The 22,487-nt window shown below is 42.1% G+C and overlaps 1 protein-coding gene across 7 annotated transcripts in view; it reads right to left on the bottom strand.

The window, feature by feature from the left end:
- Positions 1–22,243, bottom strand: part of SATB1 (SATB homeobox 1) — a 107,641-nt gene extending 85,398 nt beyond the window's left edge. For 3 of the 7 annotated variants that reach the window (XM_049870720.1, XM_049870722.1, XM_049870727.1), the window contains exon 1: positions 4–115. The gene's annotated coding sequence lies outside the window, so the exon portion shown is untranslated. The other 4 variants (XM_049870729.1, XM_049870723.1, XM_049870728.1 and 1 more) reach the window with 4 other exon arrangements.
- Between the last annotated feature and the right edge of the window lie 244 nt (positions 22,244–22,487).

The following is a 22,487-nucleotide window of genomic DNA, read 5'->3' as shown; positions in this document are numbered from 1 at the left end:
CACCACTTCAAAACTTGACAGCATATAAATAACAAAAACAAAGGAGATTTCCTTTGCAGGCCGGGTTCTTGAAGAGGAGTTCAAGACTGATGTTTTCTATGTCTTTTTTTTTTTTTTTAATAAAAAAAAAAAAAAAAAAAAAGGCAGCAGACCTGAAGGCGACTTCCCCTGAAATTGTATTATTTTCTCTCCCCCTACCCCCTCCCCCTAAGCGGGGGAAGGGCAGAAATAAATGTCTAGAAGAGTAGCCATAGGAGAAAGGAGGGTTGAAAAAAAAAATCACAATTCGAAAAACAACATATAAGGTTTGTAAAACGCCTAACCTCAGAGAATGGGGTTTTCGATGGGGGAGGAGGGTGAAGATAAAATTGATCTGACAAGTGATTCGTTGGGGGGGGGGGGATCATAAAAACAAAGCAAAACCCATTAAGAGCTATACACTGTGGTGGTGTTGGGGAACCAAGGTGGTGACTGAGGAGTCTCTTTAAAAGAAAAAGAGATCACTGCGGACAAGGTCTCCAGAAAGGAACAGGAACCTCTCGGTTCCCTCCCTCCCTCCTGCTCAGGCAGGTTCTCCGGTGTGAGGACAGAAAGTCTACTTCTGGCTGTCACTTATAGTGTTATTCTCTAATAACCCCGGAGAACGCGGGGAGGGAAAGGCCCCCTCGGCCTCCCCTCCTCCGAACGCCCCCGCCGCCTCCCCAACAATTGCGACTGATATTAACAAACGTTAAACTTTCTTCCCACGGCCTCGCACCACCAAAGAGGGCATCTACCGGGGGACAGCGTGGGTGGGGGGCAGAGGGCCGCGAAAAAAACCCCGGAAAGGCACTAAGATGCCACTTTTGATGTCGCCCTTTCTGACAACAGCCCCGAGGACCCTCTCCCTGCCCATTGACGCGGGGCTGTCGTGCGTCTGGGGAGCCGAGGGACTGAGTGAGGGAGAGAGAAAGAAGGTTCGGGGGTGGGGGGAGGAGGAAGAGAACCAGAAGGCACCCCCAGCCACCTCCACCGCCTCGGCAGCAACAAACTCCCCGCTCCCCTCCCCCCAAAAAGTCGCCAAGCTCTCACTCAGCCAGAGTCCGAGGTAAACAACGAGCACCACAATGGCACTAGGACTTGTGAAAAAAGAAACCCAGAAACCCCAACCAAACTGATCAGGAGTTTCCTGAAATGAAAGAGGGTGGGTGGGAAGCGTCCTCTGGAGTCGCTCTGGCTTTATGCTCGGTCCCCGGGCAGGCTAGAGGGCGGCTGTTGCTGTTGTTGTTGTGAGGAGGCCGGTTGTTGCTGGGTGGCACAGGGAGAGGTGTGTGTGTGTGTTTGTGTGTGTGCGTGCGTGTGAGCGCGAGTCCCCGGACGGGGCTGTTTCTCTCTCTCCTCGCTCGCTCGCTCGCTCGCTCGCTCTCCCCCTCGCTGCCGTCTCTGCCCCCATTAAATTATCAGTTGACTCATCCCGGCCGCTGTCGCCACCGCCGCCGTGCCCAGCTCGGCTCCGCGCGTCCGCCCGGGCTGCAGCCCTCTGCGCCGCTGCTCCTCCTGCTGCCGCTGCTGCTGCTGCTGCCGCCGCCGCCGCCGCTGTGGCTGCCTCTTCTTCCTCCTCCTCATTTTAATACAAAATCACCCCGCTCGCAGCCCCAGCCCCGAGCACGCAGCCTCCTCCCGGCCGCCCGCCGCCGCCCCGAGCCCTTCCCCAGCGGGGCCGGCTCATCCGCCGCGTCCGGGGAGCGGGAGCGAGCGAGAAAGTGGCGGCGGCGGCGGCGGAGGGGGAGGGAGAGGAGGAGGAAGGGGTGAGGAGCGGAGGAGGAAGGCGCGGGGGGGGGGCAGGGTGCAAGGAGAAGGAGGAAAAGGGATGGGGATTAAAACCCGGGCTGGAGGGCCGGGATTGGGGGAGGGGGCGGGGGCGGCGAGTTAAAAAGCAGCCAGACAAGTAACTAGTGAATGAGTGAGGGAAGGGGGGGAGCGCACGATTTCCGGCCCCGGGCGCGCAAGAATTTGTAATGAGCTTGATTAGAGTGAGGCGGCCCGACATTTATTACACACAATACCCAGAATAACAGGGCGCTGCGCGAGGGCTAGCGCCGGTCGCCGCCAGGCGCGCCGGGGAGGGCGCGCGAGGGAGGAAGGAAGGCAGGGAGGGGGCTCCCCCGGCAGCGGCCTCCGGAGCGGGGCGGGGAGCGCGCGGCGCGCGGGCGGCCGGGGCAGGTGTGTGAGTGGGGGCCGGAGGGAGGCCGGGCCCGGCCCGGCCCGGCCCGCCCAGGGCTGAAAGTGATGGGCAGGAGGGGGCGAGGTCCAGGGGGGAAAACTAACCACCCACCCACAGGCCACAAAAGCCACAAAAAGGAATACGCCGGGAGCGCGGCAGGAGGGCGCACCGGCCCTGCGGGTGAGGGGCAGCGGCTTACAAGTGACAGGAGCTGAGGACTGGGGAAGGGGACACCAGGAAGTGGACGATCGGGAAGTAGACACCCTGGAGAAGCGTGGAGAGTGCAGAAACGTTTCCAGAGACGTAGAGACGTAGGAGCTCTCCTGGATATTTATCCTCAAAGGAGAGTGGTCCCTAAACTTAGGAGCCAAAATTAAAGAGAACTGAGTAAGCTTTCTGTGCTAGTTACAGGTCGGTTCAAAACTCCCTCACTTCTAAGCCACAGAACACGTTGGAGGAAGAGGATACGTGGCCCACAATGGCCGGGTTACACTAAATTTGGGTCACTTGAGAGAGACCTGACTTGTTATTACAAAGGAAAAGACGCTACCATTCTGAAAATAATTCACACTGGCCGCAAGACAAAGTTTGGGTTGGTAAATGCATCCGTTGCAGCAGTAGGTACTTCTGCTATAAACCAGGGTAAGTCACCCAGTTAGATAAATGGTTATTCGCACATATGTATGATCCTCTTCTTTAGATACTCTATGAAATATAGTTATTAAATATAGTTCATATAAAAATGAAGAACATTACAATCTCACCCAAAACAGAGATGCCGCATTTCCCGATTAGGTTTTAGTACTGCCATTTAGTACCCTGAAGGCAGTTAATCATTAAGAACAAAAAGGTTATATGAATTATTTTCCAGAATACACTAGTAGGGAAAAGAGAAAAATCAGTCAGAAAAACATTTTCTTACATATAAAAAAGCAACAAGTTAGCACAAGTACTGAGATAAGACGGAAATATGCAAATTAAGCTCTTTAAAGCTACCAATACACTCTTAGGCACCTTGTTTACATCAGAAATCTTCAGAAAAGCAAAAGGTAGAGCATTAAAGTATAGGAAATGATAGCTTCCTGGGGAAGACAAGTTTAGGAGAAACACAATGAAAATACATCGCTCCAATGGCACCCAAGTTTCACCCACAAACCGGAAAGGTTAGTCAAAATCAAGGCAGGCAACAGTCAATCTTGAATCTTGGCACACGTGAACCCAAGCGTTGAGCAAAAAAAAGAACATATGATAATAAAACACAAAAACAAGAAAGCAAATATAAGGCAATCTTTATTTAAAAAGCCCAAATGATACTACATTTTTAAAAGTTGAAATGTATGGAAATATGGAGATGGATATCTTATGTAAAGTATAATATAATCAATAAAGAAATATATAAATACAGCAAAATGTAGCAGTGGTGTCTGAGCTGGTATTATGGATGTGGTTACTTAAACTTATTTAAAAAAGATATTTAAAAGGAAAAAAAAGGTAATTATCTCTATAATGACAATGAGTTTTGCAATATGATAGTTAAATTTGGAATTTCCAAGATGGATATTTTACTAGTTGTTTCAAATTGGTAATGCCTAACGTGTTATCCTGAAACTCACCTTATTTTCCATACAGAAAGTGCATTCTAGTATCAGGCTGTACAAATTTACAAACAATAAATAGCAAAAAGAAAAAAAAACTTAAAAAATCACATGTATTAAAAAAAATCATCTGCTCATGCAACATCACCTCAAATTGAATGGGAGGGAGGGAAGAAGCAGGGAAGGAAGAAAAGGAGGGAAGGAAGGAAGGAGGAAGGTGGATAGGTGTTGGACAAAATAAATTTTGAGCAAAGAGAAAACATTCAAAATACAAAGTTTCAGAAAGTATCACTATCAAGACACAGTGGAATACAATGTCATAAATACCTTTATCCCTTCACACAAATAAGACAAAAAGCCTTCTGGTTAACCTCAGCCTCTAAATTACCTGGTCAATGCAAATATAACATGGGAATTAAAAATCTTTAAATCTGAATAACACCTTTTTCCAGGAATCACAAACTATTCAAACACAAAGCATAAATGTAATAAAGATGGACACGGCCTCAGAAAATGATGAAATAAATGAGGCTAAAGGTATCTTATAATGATTTTATTAGAGGAACAACCAATATTAGTACTATCATGAATCTATTAATTACATATACTTACTAATTTTCCCTCAAGCACATTATTGCTGAAGTATATGATTATAAGACCTAAAATGGCACACAGAGGTTTATGCCATCCAAGTGGTATGCTACATGGATGAACTTATTAACTATATACATCTACCCCTTTAGAATATTCATTATAGCCACTGAGCAGGGATCAGTATAAACTCAGATTAAAATAAAGAGGAAAAAAGAAAAGATAATTAAGGAAATACAGTACCACTTTCCTAGGCATATATGACCATAAACTATCATGGTGGGGAGAAAAATATGAAGTAATTTTGCACAGGCATCTTTATATTTAACAATAAAGATGGAAGCAAGTATGAAAAGTTAAACTTTATAAATCTTGCTATCCAAATAGAAAACCTCAGGAACATGAAATATTACAACTCCAATACACGAACTATTTAATATGTGGACATGCAGTTAAAACAAGAAAGCATCAATTTTTTATCACATGAGAAGGCATTCACACTAGCTACACAAAGATAAAGGAGTCCAAGATAAAATATCATAACAGATACAGGAAAAAAATTTTTTTTTAACTTAATAATAAAAGGACTACTGCATGTTTCAGATGGCAACGTATTAAGATAAATATTCAGGCAGATATCCTAAGCATTAAAACACATTCAGAGTTCTCAATAGCACATACGTTTGTAATAAACACAGAAAACATTTAGAATTCGAACGCTTTTAAGATATGGCAACTCCGCCAGTGACTGTGTTAGCAAAGCAGTGCTTACCACCACAACACTTTCTAAGGACTTGTTTCCCCCCTCCCCCATCTTTTTTTTTTTTTCCATTCAAATCCAGTTGGCTATCTTTCTATGCTCTTAAAGCCCCACAATTTAAACAGCATATTGCTCTTTTTGTCGTGTCAACGCTTTGTTTTTTGGCTTTAGCTGCAGGTGGTGTTTTCCATATATGAATTTCTGGGAATATGGTCTGTGTTGGCCATATAAGGATTTTTATTCAGGCCATATGTTTTGCTGTCATGTGTCTCATTTTGTCTGTCTAGGATGTCAGGACTAATTTCCACATCATTTCTTGAATGGACCAAATACCAGTTTGTAAGAATAGGGAGAAAAAAAGCTGGGGCTGGAGCTCAAACAAGTTTGTCAAAACATATGTTGGAGAGGAAATGCAATATCCTGTAAACATTTGCACCCTTCTTCTCACATCTTATCTGTGACCGACATCATCACAACTCCACAGGGTTTAAGAGAGAACCTACTTGATCAAGTTCTGAAGTCTGCGGTACGTGTGTGCAGGCACTTACTCAAGCAGACCCTATGGCTGTGGAGGTCAGAGCACTGCACATTCCAGCTGCCATACTCTGAGAGCCCTGGCTCCCGAAGCCAACCTGCTGCAGCCTCGAACTCTGGGAGGAAGCTGCCTCAATGCTTTTCTTGTTTAGGGAATAATTAGAACTCTGATTAAACTAACTAATCCTACGAGAAGGCACGTCCTCCTTATATACTGTCATCCAGAAAAACCAAACTGCCCCATTGGATTTCCAAGGAGCGGCTGGTAGTTTCGAACTGCAAACCTTTTGGTTAGCAGCCAAGTTCTTAACCATTGTGCTCCCAGGGATCCCTATACTCTCATAGCCTCTTGTATTTCTCCTTTATAACTTAAGTCATTGCAGTCTTAATCAATTAACAATTTGGATAATTATCGCTTTAATAAATGTTTCCAGTCTAGACTGGAAGCCCCATGAGAGCTGGGACTGTCTGTCTTATTCATGGCCATATCATACATTGTCCTGGCAATACTTATATTAAGAATGAATAGGAGCAAAAAGCTCACAGTGTCACTTGCAGCCCACCTCCACTGCTTATTAACGACTGCAGAAGAGGGAAGAGAACAGTGGTGAAGATGGCTATATTGTTTAAATTAAAATTAAGTAAAATGAGAAATTTAGTTCTTCAGCCACATTTCAAGTGCTCAATAGCCCCAGATGGCTAGGGCTTGCCACACTGGGATGTGCAGGTATAGAACAAACCTATCCACACTGCGGAAAGTTCTACTGGACAATGCAGGTCTAGAGAACTGTAAAATACAACTAAGTGAATCCAGGACGTGGCCAGGAGGAGACTGAGAGATGCTGAATAGCTCTCAGACATTCTAATGATGTCCAAATCGAAACCATTTTCCATTTCAGAATTAGCCCATAGATCTGTAAAGTTTCATGGAATGAAGCTTCTGTGCTACTGAACACAAATTTAAGGCAACTTTCGAGACATGTCTGTATTTGAAAGGTTCTGTAATATGTTTGGAATAATAGCATTTACCCCAAATGTTGCTTGCCATCGGCATTTAAATAGCTCCTAGGTGAAGTTAAAACCACAACTGCGCTTAGAAATGACTCTTTTGGAGGCTTGAATGTAGATACCTACTCAAACCGGGAGGGCATTCAGATACCAAATGATGGCACGCTGCAGAAAAAAAATGGCCAAAGGCTTGAAATTTTGCAGGGGAGATAAACGAATAACGACAGTGAACTCTAAAATATAGGGCATAACGTTTTTTGTCTTCTTGTTCGCCAAGAGTGGGGTTTCAGTTATGGCTAGACTGATAGTGATCAAAAGTTATCTCCTAATTACTTTGGAGTGGTGGTAAATACCCACTGGTAATTTGTGATATGGTTTTAATATACAAAGGTCATTATTAACATTCAGCAAGAAAAAGCTAACGTTGAAGCTAGCTCTGGGAAGCAGGATATGGGAGACGTCCAGCCATTGAACATGGGCTTTGAGAATCCGATGATACAGTGTCTGGGCCTTCTACCCAGACGTATTCCTTTACTTGCAATAATTGATTGCACAACATGTGTAAAAAGCTCATTGTCTTGATAAGGTACAAAGGAAACGTTCTATCAAAATTGGTATCTCAAACTAGATCTAGAGCCCTGGTGGCCTAGTAGTTAAGAGCTACAGCTGCTAACCAAAAGGTCGGCAGTTCAGATCCACCAGCCACTCCTTGGAAACTCTATGGGGCAGTTCTATTCTGTCCTGTAGGGTTGCTATGAGTCAAAATCAACTCGACGGTTTGGATTTTTTTTTTTTTTTTCCCATCTAGATCTAGATCCAAAATTGAGTAGGGAGAGGGAAGGGCTCCTGAGATTGCTCCACTGGAGTTCTGTAGCATAGATGGCACCACCAAAGTACTGCCAGTTTCCAGATGTCCCACTTTTTCCCCATGGGTCCTTGCCGCCTTGAGTGCCCTTCCTGCCCCTTCTCTCCTGGGGACCTCCCTTCTGCCCTCTCCTTTAATATTCAGCTCAATTTTGCCTCCTCTGCCCAAAGACTTCTCCAGCTGTTATTTCCTCCTCGATGCTCCATTGCTCTCCCTGCCCTGCTGTGTGGCATTCCATGCTTACATGTCTGCCTCGCCAAACTGCGAGGCTGCCAGTCTCTTGAGGGCTTACTTATGTCTGTATACCTGGTGCTCTCTCACAGGGAAGGAATTCAAGAACTGTTTTTAGACTGACCGCTACTAAGAATAAGGAGCCCTGGTGGCACGATGACTAAAGCAATCAACTGCTAACTGAAAGGTTGGCAGTTCAAAACCACCAGCTGCTTCCCGGGAGAAAGATGTAGCAATCTGCTTCCATAAAGATTTATTTACAGCCTTGGAAACCCTATGGGGTTGCTATGAATTGGAACTGACTTGGTGGCGGTGGGTTTTGGTTTTGGCTATTAAGAATGCTGCTTGGCCATCTTAGGAAGGACCAGGTGGCAGGATCAGAGGTTTGCTCAATGGCTCCCAAAATATGCTGCACTTTAGAATCACCTGGAGAGCCTCCAAAAATCCTGATACCTAGCTTGCACCTCACAGCAATTAAATCAGAAGGGTCAAAGGTGGGAGCCAAGCATTATTTAGTCATTCTTACTTTTTTTAAGATCCCATGGTGATTTCAATGTTTGGCATCCACTGGGTTGAACAATGTTTATGAGATAGGGAATTAAATATGCTTGCTTAGGGTACCCCTGAAGTGAACTTTTTAGCCCAATTCTAGGTTCACCTGGAAAAATTAAGGCCTTTCTAGGAACCAGCAGTGGATCAAAATTTAAGGCATGTATGCACAAGCAAGCCGCTTATTTCAAATTAAGTAAAGGTAAAAAAAAAAGGGGGGGGGTAGGGCAAGCGATTAGATCATTGATTTATGCTGTTTGAAGCACCATGTTAAAATATCATTTGGGCACTTGCTTGAGATTTACTGGGGTGCCAGAAATCCTGTGCAGGTATATGATTTATCATCACAAACATAAGCTACTAACCACAAAATTACACATGAAAGTACAGTTTTAAAACCAGTCTATTATTTACTGGAGCCAGAACCATCCCAGTTTCCTCTAATGTTTTTCAACATGGTTGAGTGTGACTTCTCTCCCAGAAAACTGTTCAACCTTGAGTGGAATTCTCCCTGAAAACTGCTCAACTTATTTTCAAACTATGTCACTGCACTCGAGCCAAACCAAAGTATTCACATTGCCTAAGTCCAAGAGCCGAATGCAGGGCATTCCAGCCCTCGCTGCTGTTGTGCTTTTAATACTCTTAGGAAGGTAAACAAAAAAAAAAAAAAAAGAAAAGAAAGGGCTGCCATGGAGTTAATTCTGACGTGTGGCTACCTCAGGTATTGCAAAGTAGAACTGCACTCCATAGGATTTTCATGGCTGGGACCTTTCACAAGCAGATTGCCAGGCACCTCTGGGTGGGTTGGAACTGCCGACCTTCATGGTTAGTAACTCAGCTCTTAGCTGTTGGTGCCACCCAGGGACTCCCTCTGGGAAGTCAGAGGTTTTTAATTCCAATGAAGTCAAATACCAACACTTCCTAGTCAACCTTCAGCCAAGACCTATCAACCAAATTTCCTTAAAACAGTGATGTTAATATAACTGCTAATCTTTCATGGCTTAATTAGACGAAGAGGGAAAACAGTTTGAGGTCACAGAGGGCCTAAATCCTAGTCCAGGTCATTTCTGGGGGAGCACCAGCAAAAGGTAGTATCTGAAATTGTACTGTCATGCCCATCGCCACAAGGCACTGGACCAAGGGTTCTCCAGAAGGAAGGAAAGCCACCACCAGAAACAAATACATCACACCTGGACAATGGTTAAATACCGCTATAATGCTTGAAGTTTGTGGAAACAGATGTGAAGTTGCGTCATTCAAAGCTAAAGCACAAAAATCTTTCATCTCTTAAGACTGGCAGATATATATTATCATGACAATGTCATGCAAGCTTCAAAGAAACAATGAGCTACAATACCTTGAACAACCCTCCCCCATCACCAACAGTCTATTGCTCTGTCCTTACCTGATAACTGCCACAGTCTAGTCTATGACGGGTATTTAATTCATATGATGAATACCTGAACTGAGGGTAATTAACATGGATTGGTAATTGGAGATCAAGATCCCACCCAAAGCAGGTAATTTGAAAGTCCTCCAATGCAAGAAAATGGCTCTCTTTTCAGGTTTTATTCACTATACTGTAATAGCTTAGGAAAAGAAGAGAAAGAAGCACAGATAAAACAAACCAATAAGAGTACCTTAAGTCCAAAATTATTTTTGGATGTTTTTCAAAAGAGTAAAAATTAACTACACTCATGAAATGGTGGACCCTCCCAATTGAATGCGCTTAGGGTACCCCCCCGCCACACACACGCTTAGTATAGCAGTACCACTGTAATCTATCTAAAAAAAAAAAAAAATGACTCATATTTCATTATGGAAATGTTCTCTACTTTGATTTTGAAAAGGACAATAGTTAGGTAATCTACAGATAATCTCACAGATACATACATATTTAGGTATACTTTACTTTTTTTTTTTACACAAAAAAATATATTTTGTTTACAAAAAACAAAGGGCTTTCAATTTGGCAGTCACTTTAAGGGACAGTAATAAGGTTTCAAGTATTTACTTCTGCATGTAATAATTTGTAATATCCTTTCCTATATTACCTTATATTCTGTTTCCTATCATTGATTCTTACTGCTGTTCTATTAGGGACTTTTATATAATAATAGAATTTTTAGTGAGTTGGAAATTCATGTATAAATGATATTTTATTGTACTTCATACCTTCGTATATATACCACATTTTTTTTCTGATGCATTACTCAGAATTAATATAGTGAAGCCAAATTAAAAAGATATATTTATTACGTGCAAAAGTATTAAATAAAATACTTAAAAAATAGTTTCATAATATAGGTATAGCTCAAGCATACCCAGTTACCTATTTTGCAGGTGCCTATTTTTCTATTTCTTTATTAGTATGTTTATTGTGAAATTTAATTCATTGGATAATTAACACAGACTATAAATACACATGCAAATTTCCCACTGATATGAAGCAAAAAAGTTGGTAAATGATGCTACAGTATAAACTAGGTGGGAAAAAAAGAACTAGTAAGCCTTGAGGCTATTTTTTAATCATTTATTTTTATTTATTCTGTAGAGACTATTTTCATTTGTATTTTTCGATATGTATAAGCACACTTGGGAAAGAAACAAACAGCATATTTATGAAAAACCTGATGGGGACCAGCTTGTAACTGTTTTGAGATTGTATTCCCTTAACGTGGGCAACACCCACAGTTCTTCTATACTGAAGAAACACGACATATTCACATCCCACTGAATGGGAATTAAACATCTTCTCTCTCCTGGGTGGTAACAAGGCTCTCAGAAAGAACTTTTGAGTTCACTTTGCACAAAAGGGTCCTGTCTCTCAAAATCTCCAGCACTGTACGCAAAAGTAAAGGCCTGTCCATGGCTGGTGTCTGCTGCACTTTAGGACAGAAACCACATCTTGTGACATTTCAATCGATTTGAGAAATCCAGTTGTTTGGCAAACATCTGAGATCATGAATAAATGTACATATAATATACATAGAGCATAATATATATACACAGATAACCTGCATGCATGAGAGTATTATATGATTTAAAACTGGTCTACCACCGTTTTCATCAGAAATCCTTTAAATCCCAGAATTAGTGTAATACCCCTATTATTAAGCAACTCCTACAGAAAAAAAAAAAAAAAATTTTTTTTTTTTTTTTTTTTTTTTTTTCAGAAGAGAGGGTAAATAACCTAGTTGGAAAAGCAGTGGAGAAAAGATAAGGAAACTAGATTTGTGTCTTGCTTCTTCCTTTACTAGCAAGCTGAATGACCCTTCATAAGTCAAGGAGGATCAGGTTCTGTTATCTATAAAATTGAAGGGGCAGAATCTGATCATTCTCTAAGACCCCATAAAAGGTCTGTACTCCTAAATTTAATGAAACAAAAAAAAAAGTTCACTTTAAGGAGAAAATAAGGATGTAAAAGAAAATTTCTCACGTTACATTAGATGTTTATCTAACAGACAGGTGTCAAACAAACATACAAATGACAACAACAAAAAAAAAACCCACTAAGGCAAAGAGAAACTTTAACTCACCAGATTCCATCTGTTACATCTGAATTCATGCATAATTGATTATCCATGACTGGTAAGTTCTTTTCTCACTAGCCGACCACAGTTTTCTAAACATTATGCATTAAATCACTTTTTTTTTAAAGTAGACTACATTTCAGAAACAGCAAGGGGCAGAATAAGAATATTTTAAATGAAAAATTACATGCCAGTTAATATTAATACAGCTGACCTATGTTTAAGGGAGAGAAATTTTAATCATGTGCATATTAAATATTAATACCCTATTCTGTTATTGTTATAATAAGGTTAAGTAGGCTTCTCCATGCTTAAAGAGAGAGAAGTAGGAATACATAATGGTGCAAAAAAAAAAAAAAAAAAAAACACAGAGACGGGAGACAGACATAAGGAAAATGTGTCAACAATAAACAAGAGGAAATGAGAAAGAAGGAAAAGATGAAGGTGGAAACTAATCTCTATGTGTCATTATGACTGCCAGAGTACTGGCAAAGAAGCAGCATCCTTTTATTTCAATTTTAATCATTTCTGAATTTTAATACCCGGCTCCTTTTGTAATTCTCCTGGCATTCCCCATATGCCTCCATCTCAGCCAAAACACTGGTGTAAATTAAATGGCAGGCAACCACACCACTGATGTAGCCTCCCCAAAGAACCTACCAGGTGACCAAAAGCAGAAAAGGTGGATCTACCTTACCTCCCTGAGGAACGCTAGCCAATTAACTGGCTGAATGGTCTCCACTGTCTTTAATTTTGAAAAGAAGGGCTGTAGGTAGGTAATCTACAGATAATAGAGAATCATTAAAAAAAATAAAGCCAGCCAGTAGTAATACAATAATCAGTGACCATCAGGGCCTGGAAAAATGAGTTTGCTCTCGCTGGCACTAAGGAGCATCACATGATTATTTAATTACAGCTCTAATTTTTGTCTCGTGGATGGCAACATATCAACAATTAATAGGGCAAATAGAGACTGTGTTTTTAAAGAGATAGAACGTGCATGATAACGTAATAGGTCACACAGCGGCGCACCCACTCAAGGAACACTTTTCTTTGCATCAACTAAATAAGACTGTCTTGCAAATAGGTGCACACATTTAAAAAAAAAAAAAAAAGGCAATTTTAAAAGGAAGTGTCTTTTTTTGGATAAGTTTCCTAGAACACCCAGAACTTTTCAGAATGTTTTAGATGGAGCTAACAGAATCCCAGAGCAATTCTAGTATTAGTTTTAAAGAATGGAGTTAAATCTTCATTCATATAAACACCCTCAAACACAGAACTTTTCGAAGTAACGATAATAGCGGCAATGAAAAATGTCTTTTTATCCCCAATAATTACAGCTGATATTTATTCAATAGGGTCTTGAAAAAAACCTCCTGAACAGTTAGAGGTCAACTGGCCTTAGACCACTTGTCCTGGTCTTTTTAATTCCAGAATATCAGAAAGATGATATTCCACGGTGGCCTAACCACAAGGACCTCAGAGAAGTGCTCTGTGTTAACACCAGTACAGTTTGTTACCACAACCAAACACCAAAGGACCATGGACCTGAACAGAGATGCTTAACCTAATCCTGGAGTCAGACAGAGCCCTGGTGGCACAGTGGTTAAGAGCTCAGCTGCTAGCCAAAGGGTTGGCAGTTCAAATTCACCAGCCACTCCTTGGAAACCCTATGGGGCAGTTCTACTCTGTCCTATAGGGTTGCTAAGAGTCAGAATCAACTTGACAGCAATGGGCTTGGTTTTTTGGTTTGGGGGTCAGACAATAAGGATAATACAGAAAACCTGAGTACTACAGTCAGAAAGTGACACAAAGCATATAGTTAAAGAAGAAAAACATTTAATTATCCAGAAAACTGAGGATTAAGTGTTCAGATAACTCCAATAAAAAGAGAAAATTAGGGAGAAAACTCTCTTCCTCTAATAAATTAGCATGAACTAAATTCACTATCTTATTGATTTACAAATTCTTCAACCGGCTCTTACTATGTACAAGGCACAGAATGCTAACCGTAAAGTTTCTCCTATTTTATATCTTATGGACACGTACCTTACACTTAATTCAGTTTAACAGTTTAATAACTTGTAGAAATAAATAACAGCAGCACCTATAAACTTCATAAAGACACTGGGAACATTAATGCATATTTAAGTGCTATGTTACAAGGTTACGAGGTCTATATATGGAAATTCATCATGGGAATTCAAATGGTTAACCAATTGGCTAGACCTGCCTAAGTAAGGGTAAGTCCATCTTTAAGACCCTTTAGTTTCTGTCACTTGTTACCTCGCCACAAGACAAAGCAAAAACCCAGGTTTGTGATTTAAACAAAGACTTACTGTGATCAACTCCTCAAATACATGTCAAATGTTAGGCTGTAGAGAATTGTAAAGAAACATAATTTGGCTAAAGAGACAGTGACTAAAACGATTCTATAAAAAGAAGCATTAAACAACAACAAAAAAAACCAAAACCAATGCCATCGAGTCGATTCCCACTCATAGCGACCCTATAGAACAGAGTAGAACTGCCCCATAGAGTTTCCAAGGAGCGCCTGGCGGATTCGAACTGCCGACCCTTTGGTTAGCAGCCATAGCACTTAACTACTATGCCACGAGAGTTTCCAAAAAGAAGTATTAGGAGGTGTTAAATCAATTCAATAAGCTTTTTATGGTTGATTTTGGCCAATGTCATCAGAAAACAAGAAAACGTGGGCGTCTCAACATACAATGTGGGAATGCAAAAACCGCTGAGGGGCAACAATTATGAATGCCACTGGCAGAAGCAATCAAGCCAATACTAATTACGAAAAGAGAAAGGAAAAGAACAGGAAGAAAATTTTAGATGCCACTGAAAAGTTTTTAAATTAAGTTGTTTGAGTACGAAACCTCTGATAATTCCGGACCAAAAATCTGACTCCATACATCCTAAAAGAATTTTTTAAAAGGAGACCAGCAAGCAGCAGCTTGTAGGTAAGTGTATACATCATTCTTTTATAACATGATCGTTAATATACAGTTAACATGTCTCCGAAAAGGCTGTAATTAACTGTCTACTGCTCTAATAACACTAATAACTGTACAGTATTATTAAAATACAATGACTCCATACAAACTAAGGCTGTCATTTTTAAACTTGTAAGATAATGTTCTAAATTGTTTTTGAGTTCTCTTAAACCACCCAAAAAGGAGCCCACCTCTAAGACTTTCTTGTAAAAGCCTAGTTATTAAAAGTCTTCTTTCCTACCAGTCAGGAGAAAGCTAACATTACACAGCACATCTCAACATACATTTCAGCTGGCAAAAATACAATGGAAAACGCTTCAAATCTTTTATAAATTCTACCAACTCTTTTCAAATTTACAGTTGTAGGCATTTTAGTTTAGTACCTCATTCACTGATAAAAATACTTTCTGGGAGGAAGAAAGGTTTGCTGTATCAAGAACCACATAGCCCTGTTGCTAATCCCAAATGATTTCCATTGTCTGGTTCACTGGAATAGGCAAACTCAATTGCATTCAACATCAAACAGCTAATTGTGGATATGCTATGCTCAAGACTATCTCCATTTCAAAAGATATCTGCATACACTAGGTTCTATTTTATTTATAATAATTATTACAATAAAATATTTATAACATAAACCTCTTTTACCTTAAAGTCCTTAACATTACGGACATTAAAAGGCCAAACTGTCATTGACATGCTCTTAATGGCATATCAGAAACCACTGCGTAAGACTAGAAAGGCACCTCTAGCAATCCGCTACACTATATGCCTTGCTTCCAGGAAAACTGCGTCTACAGAATTCTCCCTCACACAGAGTACAGATTACCTTTTTCTTTAAGTATCTTAAGGAAAGAAGGTTTAAGAATTTCTTCTGGGAGTTTGCTACCGTATTTCACAACCCAAAAAGGAATGTCCACTAAAGAATTTTTCTTGGTATCTGGTCCCAAATCATATGCAGTTGAGAAAAAACAACTTCCAAACACAGAGACCTCCTCTGCCCCTCACCACCGCCACCAAATGCCTATCTCACACTGTGGCTGTGACCCCGGCTCTCCATATGAAACCGACTGTAGGAACTTTTTGGCACTTACCCTCCAAAGCTCAGAGGCTGCTTGCTCTCAGGAGCTAGTCCTACAGGAGAGCTCTCAAAAAGTAGTCTTTGATGAAGTGACAGTGATGAAGTTCTCCCTGGCACCGCTAGCAAGGCAGAAGCATCCCCAAATGAGGTGGTTACCAGTCGCCCGTGAAGCAGCTGGACCATTACCGCAGTTCTGAAGGTGCGTCACAAATCAGGTCATAGCTCTGGGTAGAGTCCACCCACTTCACCCAGTACAACACCCTCTACTTCCTGCACACCTGGGGGGAAGGGCGGTGGAGGAGGGGGACCTGAGCAGGGCCACAGACAGTCTAGTAAAGGCACAGCCAGGTGCAGCCTGAGAACTGGGTTCTTCTGCAAGCATTTCAGCCTCATTTGGGGGACCTGCACCCCTAAAAGGTCCTCAAAAATGCGTGCAATAACAAGCGGCTCTAAAATGAATAACAAAATATTGCATACTAAAATACTGCACAGTTAAACGTTTTATCCAGCCATCTCTTTTCCTCCACTGGAAACCTGAGCAATTCTTAATTCTGACTGCAAGATACTCCTCTACCAAAAGTTAAATAACTGGACTGAATAAATTTCAGCAGAAACTAGGGACGTAAGTGCTGGGGTATCAGTCAACTAATTTTCATCTCTCGTAAACTAAACTAGATCACTGCATAAACTGAATGACATTCTTGAAAGTCCATTGAAAGAGGTGATTAGAATTTCTATCACAAACCTTCTGACAGCAACAACTGTGGAAGCGATACAGGATAACTTGAACGAATAAAAATAGGCCAATATGCTGGAGAAACGCTACAACTACTAAATCTCGCCCTGAATACATATACACACAATCTGTATCTATTTACTCTGAAATGAAATATCTGATCTTAAAAAAGACTTTAAAAAAATAAACAGCAAAAGGTACAGTTGGCATAAGTTCAAAAGTACTAAATAATGTGTGTTAATGTGTTGATCACACTCCACGAAGACATCAAGTTTAAAGAGACTTACCATGGAGAACAGCACTTAGGAATGATATATAAATTACCATAGGAGACACTTTTTCTTTGGTGTAGCGAAGGAGAAGAACCTTGTACAACAGATTTGATTTATATGCTGTATTAAGACCACGTTCTGCTCTGATGTCAATGGAATATATGATTAGCAATTGACAACTGTGTGTAGACCATGAGCGTAAGAGCTACTTAGAGAATGTAAGCGATAACAAGCATTTTCTCAAAAGTTAGTTATGGGTTTTAGAATTCACCTTAAAACATATTTTGAAGTTTCAAGGGGTCTTACCAGAGAACAGTCTTGTAATTAAAATACAGAACAACACATACATTTAATATTATAAGAAAGCAGAAATCTCCTTTCTCTTAAGGTTGGCAAATTAACATGTAAGAGTGGTAAGAATATTCTCAGGGGAAAGCAACGGTATCAATCAAGCAATCAATAAGCCCCACTTTGTACTCATATTTGCAGATCTCCATCAAAAACTGAAGCATTTTATCTAAGATTTGGAAGGGAAGACACTTTCTCAAAGTTATTATCTAAGAAATGACATCGTTTCAGTCATCGATTTGGAATGTTACAGAAAGTTAATTTAGCAAACACACACTTGAATGTGTTTGAAGGTATTTGTCCTGAGGTTGCTCCAGGATGACTATTAGAAGGGGCACGCAAACTCTTTTTGGATATTGATGTTATAGTTGAGGTATGCAAAGTAAAAGTGCGTACCATTTCTTTCAACTGGTTCTTACATGACAGAAATGAGATGAAATTACTTCTCTTTAAAGTTTTGCCACTGGGAAATGAAAAAAACTCCTCCCTACCTCTAGCCCCAACCAGGAAGAGTCTGAAGTCCTGGATTACAGCACAGGTAGATATTAAAATGGAGACAGAGCCGTTATTTAGTGGTGACAGGAATATAAATACGTGCACTAACCTATAAACTGGTATTTACTTCAGGAAGGTAAGTAATATTTTTCCTCTGATTGCTGAGCTGTCAGTTTAATGCAGCGTAAATAAACAGTAGGTGCCTGCTAGTTTGAAGTAGGAAGTGTTCATTCCACAAGAGGAACAGATTACTGAAGCCTGATGCTCATCATGCTGAAACATAACTTTCATTTTACCAGAAAATATACTCTACCATGGATGGTTTTTCATGCTTGATCTACTAATTAACTTAACTCTTGTCAAAATGTAAACCAATTTGTAAAAATCAACTCAAGAGTTTTGGAGTTCGCAACCTAAATCAATTTGATAAGCAAGAGGAATGACTCTCCTGTAATCTGATCACAAAAGCTAAAAATGAATACTTAATATAATCAGCATAAGCTATACCAAACCAAAAAGACAAAGAGCAGATTTAAATAACATAGAATTCAATAATCTGAGTTATTTCATTTACTCAAAATCCTCATTTGCTAATTAAAAGCATAGAGAACCTTTAATATTTTGCAACCTTGTGCTATTTAGGTCTGTTCAATATGTTTGTATGTTCTGCTCTCTGAAATATCTCACGGTAAACCAGTCATAAAACTCACATCACACTTCATTCCAATAGGAATATTACTGAACTCTTCTGAGAGAAGCGGCAAGTTTGAAGGTCAAATGATGATACCCTTCCTAACAGCATTCTTGAAAAATGTGTCCCCCCCCCATTTTATATATGCTACAAAGCTATGATGGTTTATAGCAACTAATTTTCTCCTTATACACAAATACTGAGCAAAATATTTCATGGCATCATTTAAAAGGGGAACCCACCTTATCTAAAAAGTCTGAAAGACAATTTGGGGAGACTTCTATTTAAAACATGAACAAAAAAATTGATAACTAATCGATCGTACAGGAAAAGAGTGGGGTGTGAAAAGAATATTTTGCATTTAACTACAACATGTCTAGACAGTCTGAAGACTGATTCAGTCATATGCATTTATTTTATGTACTTCATCAATCCCAAGTACTAATGTAACATAAATTAGTCATCCAAGACAACATGTGTGGAAGAAACGATGTCTTACGTAAAGGGCACATCTATGCGTGGCCCTCGGAAATTTACAGAGCAGATGAAAAACCACTAGAGTGCTTTACAGAGTCCCTGCTGTATATCCGTGTTGTGTTTAGCTTGATAGTGTTTGTAACCAAGAGATTTTTACAATAATGGGGAACAGGTGCCTGTCACCTGACCTTTTAGGCCTAATTTACAATCCACAACCTGCCACATGAAAAAAAAGATCATTGAAAACCTTCTCCTGATCTTTTAAGTCTTAGCTAAGTTAATGCAGGCTTCAACCATCACTCAGCATTTTCATATCTTATCCAATCAGGTTCACAGAGCTGGCAACAGACTCCTTTGCAGAAGAAATAAACCAATATTCATTTTGTTGCTGCTCGTGTTTAAGATCCCGGGAGACAAAAGAGCTACTTTTGTAGATTTATCAACCAAAGAATATATTAATTTATTAAAACAACTGCACAAAAGGCATTCCTTTTAAATACTTTTACATACAAAGAACTATTATTTATTACATATTTCAGCTTGTGGGAAAATGAGGAATGCATTGATTCTGTAAATAACTATTCAGACTTTTGGAAGTCTTTTTAGGTCTTCTCTCTCTATCCCCCCCCCCCCCCACCCACTCCATTTTAAGGAACCAGTACTTTAGGAAGGAAATCCCTATTTGTTCCTTTTCATTCACCATTTGTATTCATTATTCAGAAAGGAACACAAAATTGAACCGCGATTTTATTTCTCTTGTATAATCTTGTTACATCTAGCCGTATTCAAATTCAACAATGCTTTGTATTTTATAGCTACTGTTTACTTATTACGTATTACATAGGACTGAACAGCTCTACATTTAAAATACTGTTTCCATTAGAAAAAATATGAAGTAATAAAGTGTCAAATGGAGATGAGGAATAGACATGTTTGGTATGTTTATAAAACGCACAGCCGTTTAAAATGTGCACAAACAGGACACATATTTTGCCAGTGTTTTGTTTTATGTGGCATGCACGCTGCCTAAAGTGTATTTAATAATATGCCTAACCAAGTTAATTAAAGTATTTATGTCTGGTGATTGTGTTAAATACTTGGAGAGGTAGTGAAAGATACAGCCAGTTACTTCTGCTAACTAAAGTTGAAATTATGCACTTATTATAACCTTTTCTAACAATGTGAGAAAAACAGAGTAAATATATTAAATTTGTTGCACAACAGATGCTTAGGTTGTTAATATTTAAGATGCCTATTCATGCTATTCCTGTCTGCACATTTGTCAAAAATGTAAGCTTGAATGCTAATGTTTGCCAGCAGACTGGAGCAGCCAGTATATGAATGTACTACCGTTCTGCTAAAATAATATGCAATAGAAATAAAGGACTGCTGCACGAGCACCAAACAGCAGATTAAAGGTTTTGAGAGCAAACCCCTCAACCTTGGTTTTCTCCAGTCTTAAAGTACGCTTTGGTTTTGTGCAGCTACATTTGACTGTACAGAAGGAATTCCACATTCCTGACATCTCAGAAAAATCCACGTTATCGAGGGTGTAAATTTCAATAAAGTTTCAATGGGATGAGTTACTCCATCAGCAGCAAAACACATTGTGAATTCCAGGGACTGCTCAGGACAAAACCTGACACTGGGCGGCTGTGTTTTACTCATTCTTACCCCCTTTCTCTGTCCTCTTGGGAAAGTCAGGTCCCCTTGGCCTCCCAGGATGCAGGCGCAGAACCCCAATTAGTCCAGGCAGAGAGACTCTCTCCCGGATAGGGCATCTTTGGGTATTCCCTTGTCTCTTTCACAACCATATGGAGTACAAGTCACATTTGCCTGGAAGTCTGGAACGCCGCTGAGAAAGTTCATGGAGGAAAGGCGCAGGGGTCAAAGTCGCCAACCAGGGCACTCTGAGGGCGACCCTGGGGTTGACACTTGTAAGTGAAATGTGCAACGCTCTGGGGGAGGCCGGAGCCAAAACTAAGAGAAAGAGCCCTGCGTCCTTCTCCTCTCAGTTTCCTGGGGTCATCCCCAAGGTGTCTTACTGAATGCGTTTCCCCGGGACGCGCGTGTCACTCCCCGGACCTGCCACCTGCCTGTTTCGTCCCTTCCACGGTAGTCTTCCAAACCCCCACGCTCCGCCGCCCTGGGAACTTCAGCAATGGTGCGCTCGGAGAAGGCCGCCGCGCTTGGGTCCCCGACCGCAGGAGGGGGACACGGTGCGGGCCCGGAGGCCGTACCTGAGGTACCCCAGCTCCCGCTAGGAGGAAGCACCTCCTTCCTGCCTCCAGCCCCACTTGGAAGCCACATTCCTGCCGGCAGTCCCTCCAGCACCGACCTCGCCACAGCCGACTAGGGCTCGAAGGCGCAGTGCCGCGGCTTGCAAACTCCCGGCTCAAACTTGAGCGCCCCGGTGCCGGAGTGGCTCCCGGGATGGAGAAGTTGCCACAAACTTCCCAGGCCCCTTTCCGCCCCGCACTCGAGCAGCCACGCCGATGGGGGGCGGAGGAAGGCGGAGATGGACTGGGGAAGGATGCTGAGCCGACCGGCGATCCGACCGGGGAGCGTTTCCACTCCCCCAGCCCACTCAGCCGCGCGCCTTTCTGCCTGCCGGGCCCGGGGGCCGCACAGAGAGGCTCCCCTTTCTCCCCATTTACTTCCTGCAGTCTTTTCGACTCACTTTTCTCTTTCAAAAGAGGCCATACCGAGGTCCTGGAGGGGCTTGTGCAGCCCGGGTCTGTCGGGCAGGTGTGTTAGTGTGTCCACACCCTAAGAGAGAACGAATGGTATCTTCAAGTCCCCCATCCCGGTGGCTCGCCCTCACTCCACTGGCCCACCACTTTGGGATCTGACTGCGCGAAAGACCCCTGCCGCCTGGCGCCCACAAGAGGGGAGCCGAGTCGCCCCAGCAAGGGGCACCATGGGTGGGTGCCACCGAGAAGTTTGGATTGATTCCGAAAAAGAGAGACAGTGGGAGATAAAAGAGCAAGAGAAAGAGCAAAAAAGAAGGAGGGCGGGGGAGAAAGGAGGCAAAGGAGCAGAACTCACTCAGGCATGGGCGTTGGGGACGGCGGTGGCTGTCGAGTGCGGGCCCGAGACCCAGAACGGCTCCCTGGGCGGGCGCGCCGGCGTCGGACTTCCGAGGCGGCGGCTTCTGCCTTCTGCCGCCGCCGCTGGAGCTGCGGCTGCCGCGGAAGTTAATTGCAACTTGACTTCAAGTTGTCTTCTTTCCCCATCCGAAGTGGGCGTTTAAAGGGGAGAGAGAAGCGAGGAGCGAGCGAGCGAGCGCGCGGGGCCGAGGGAAGGAAGAGCAGGGGGAGGGAGGAGATGTTAACGCGGGAGGGGGAGGGGGCGGCGGCGGGGGCGGGAGGGGGAAGGGGCCGGCGGGAGCTGCTCTCCGCTCGGCGGTCGCCGCGCCCGCAGTCTGGAGCGCACCGGAGCGGCCGGGGCGCCCCCCGCGGGAGCCCGCAGCCACCCGGGGCGCGCATCCAGCCGCGGCGCCTCGGCCCCGGC

This window comes from Elephas maximus, chromosome 27, assembly GCF_024166365.1.
Source record: "Elephas maximus indicus isolate mEleMax1 chromosome 27, mEleMax1 primary haplotype, whole genome shotgun sequence".
Taxonomy (NCBI): Eukaryota; Metazoa; Chordata; class Mammalia; order Proboscidea; family Elephantidae; genus Elephas; species Elephas maximus.
Note: the sequence above shows the minus strand (reverse complement) of the source record. Positions and strands in the feature narration are given on the sequence as shown.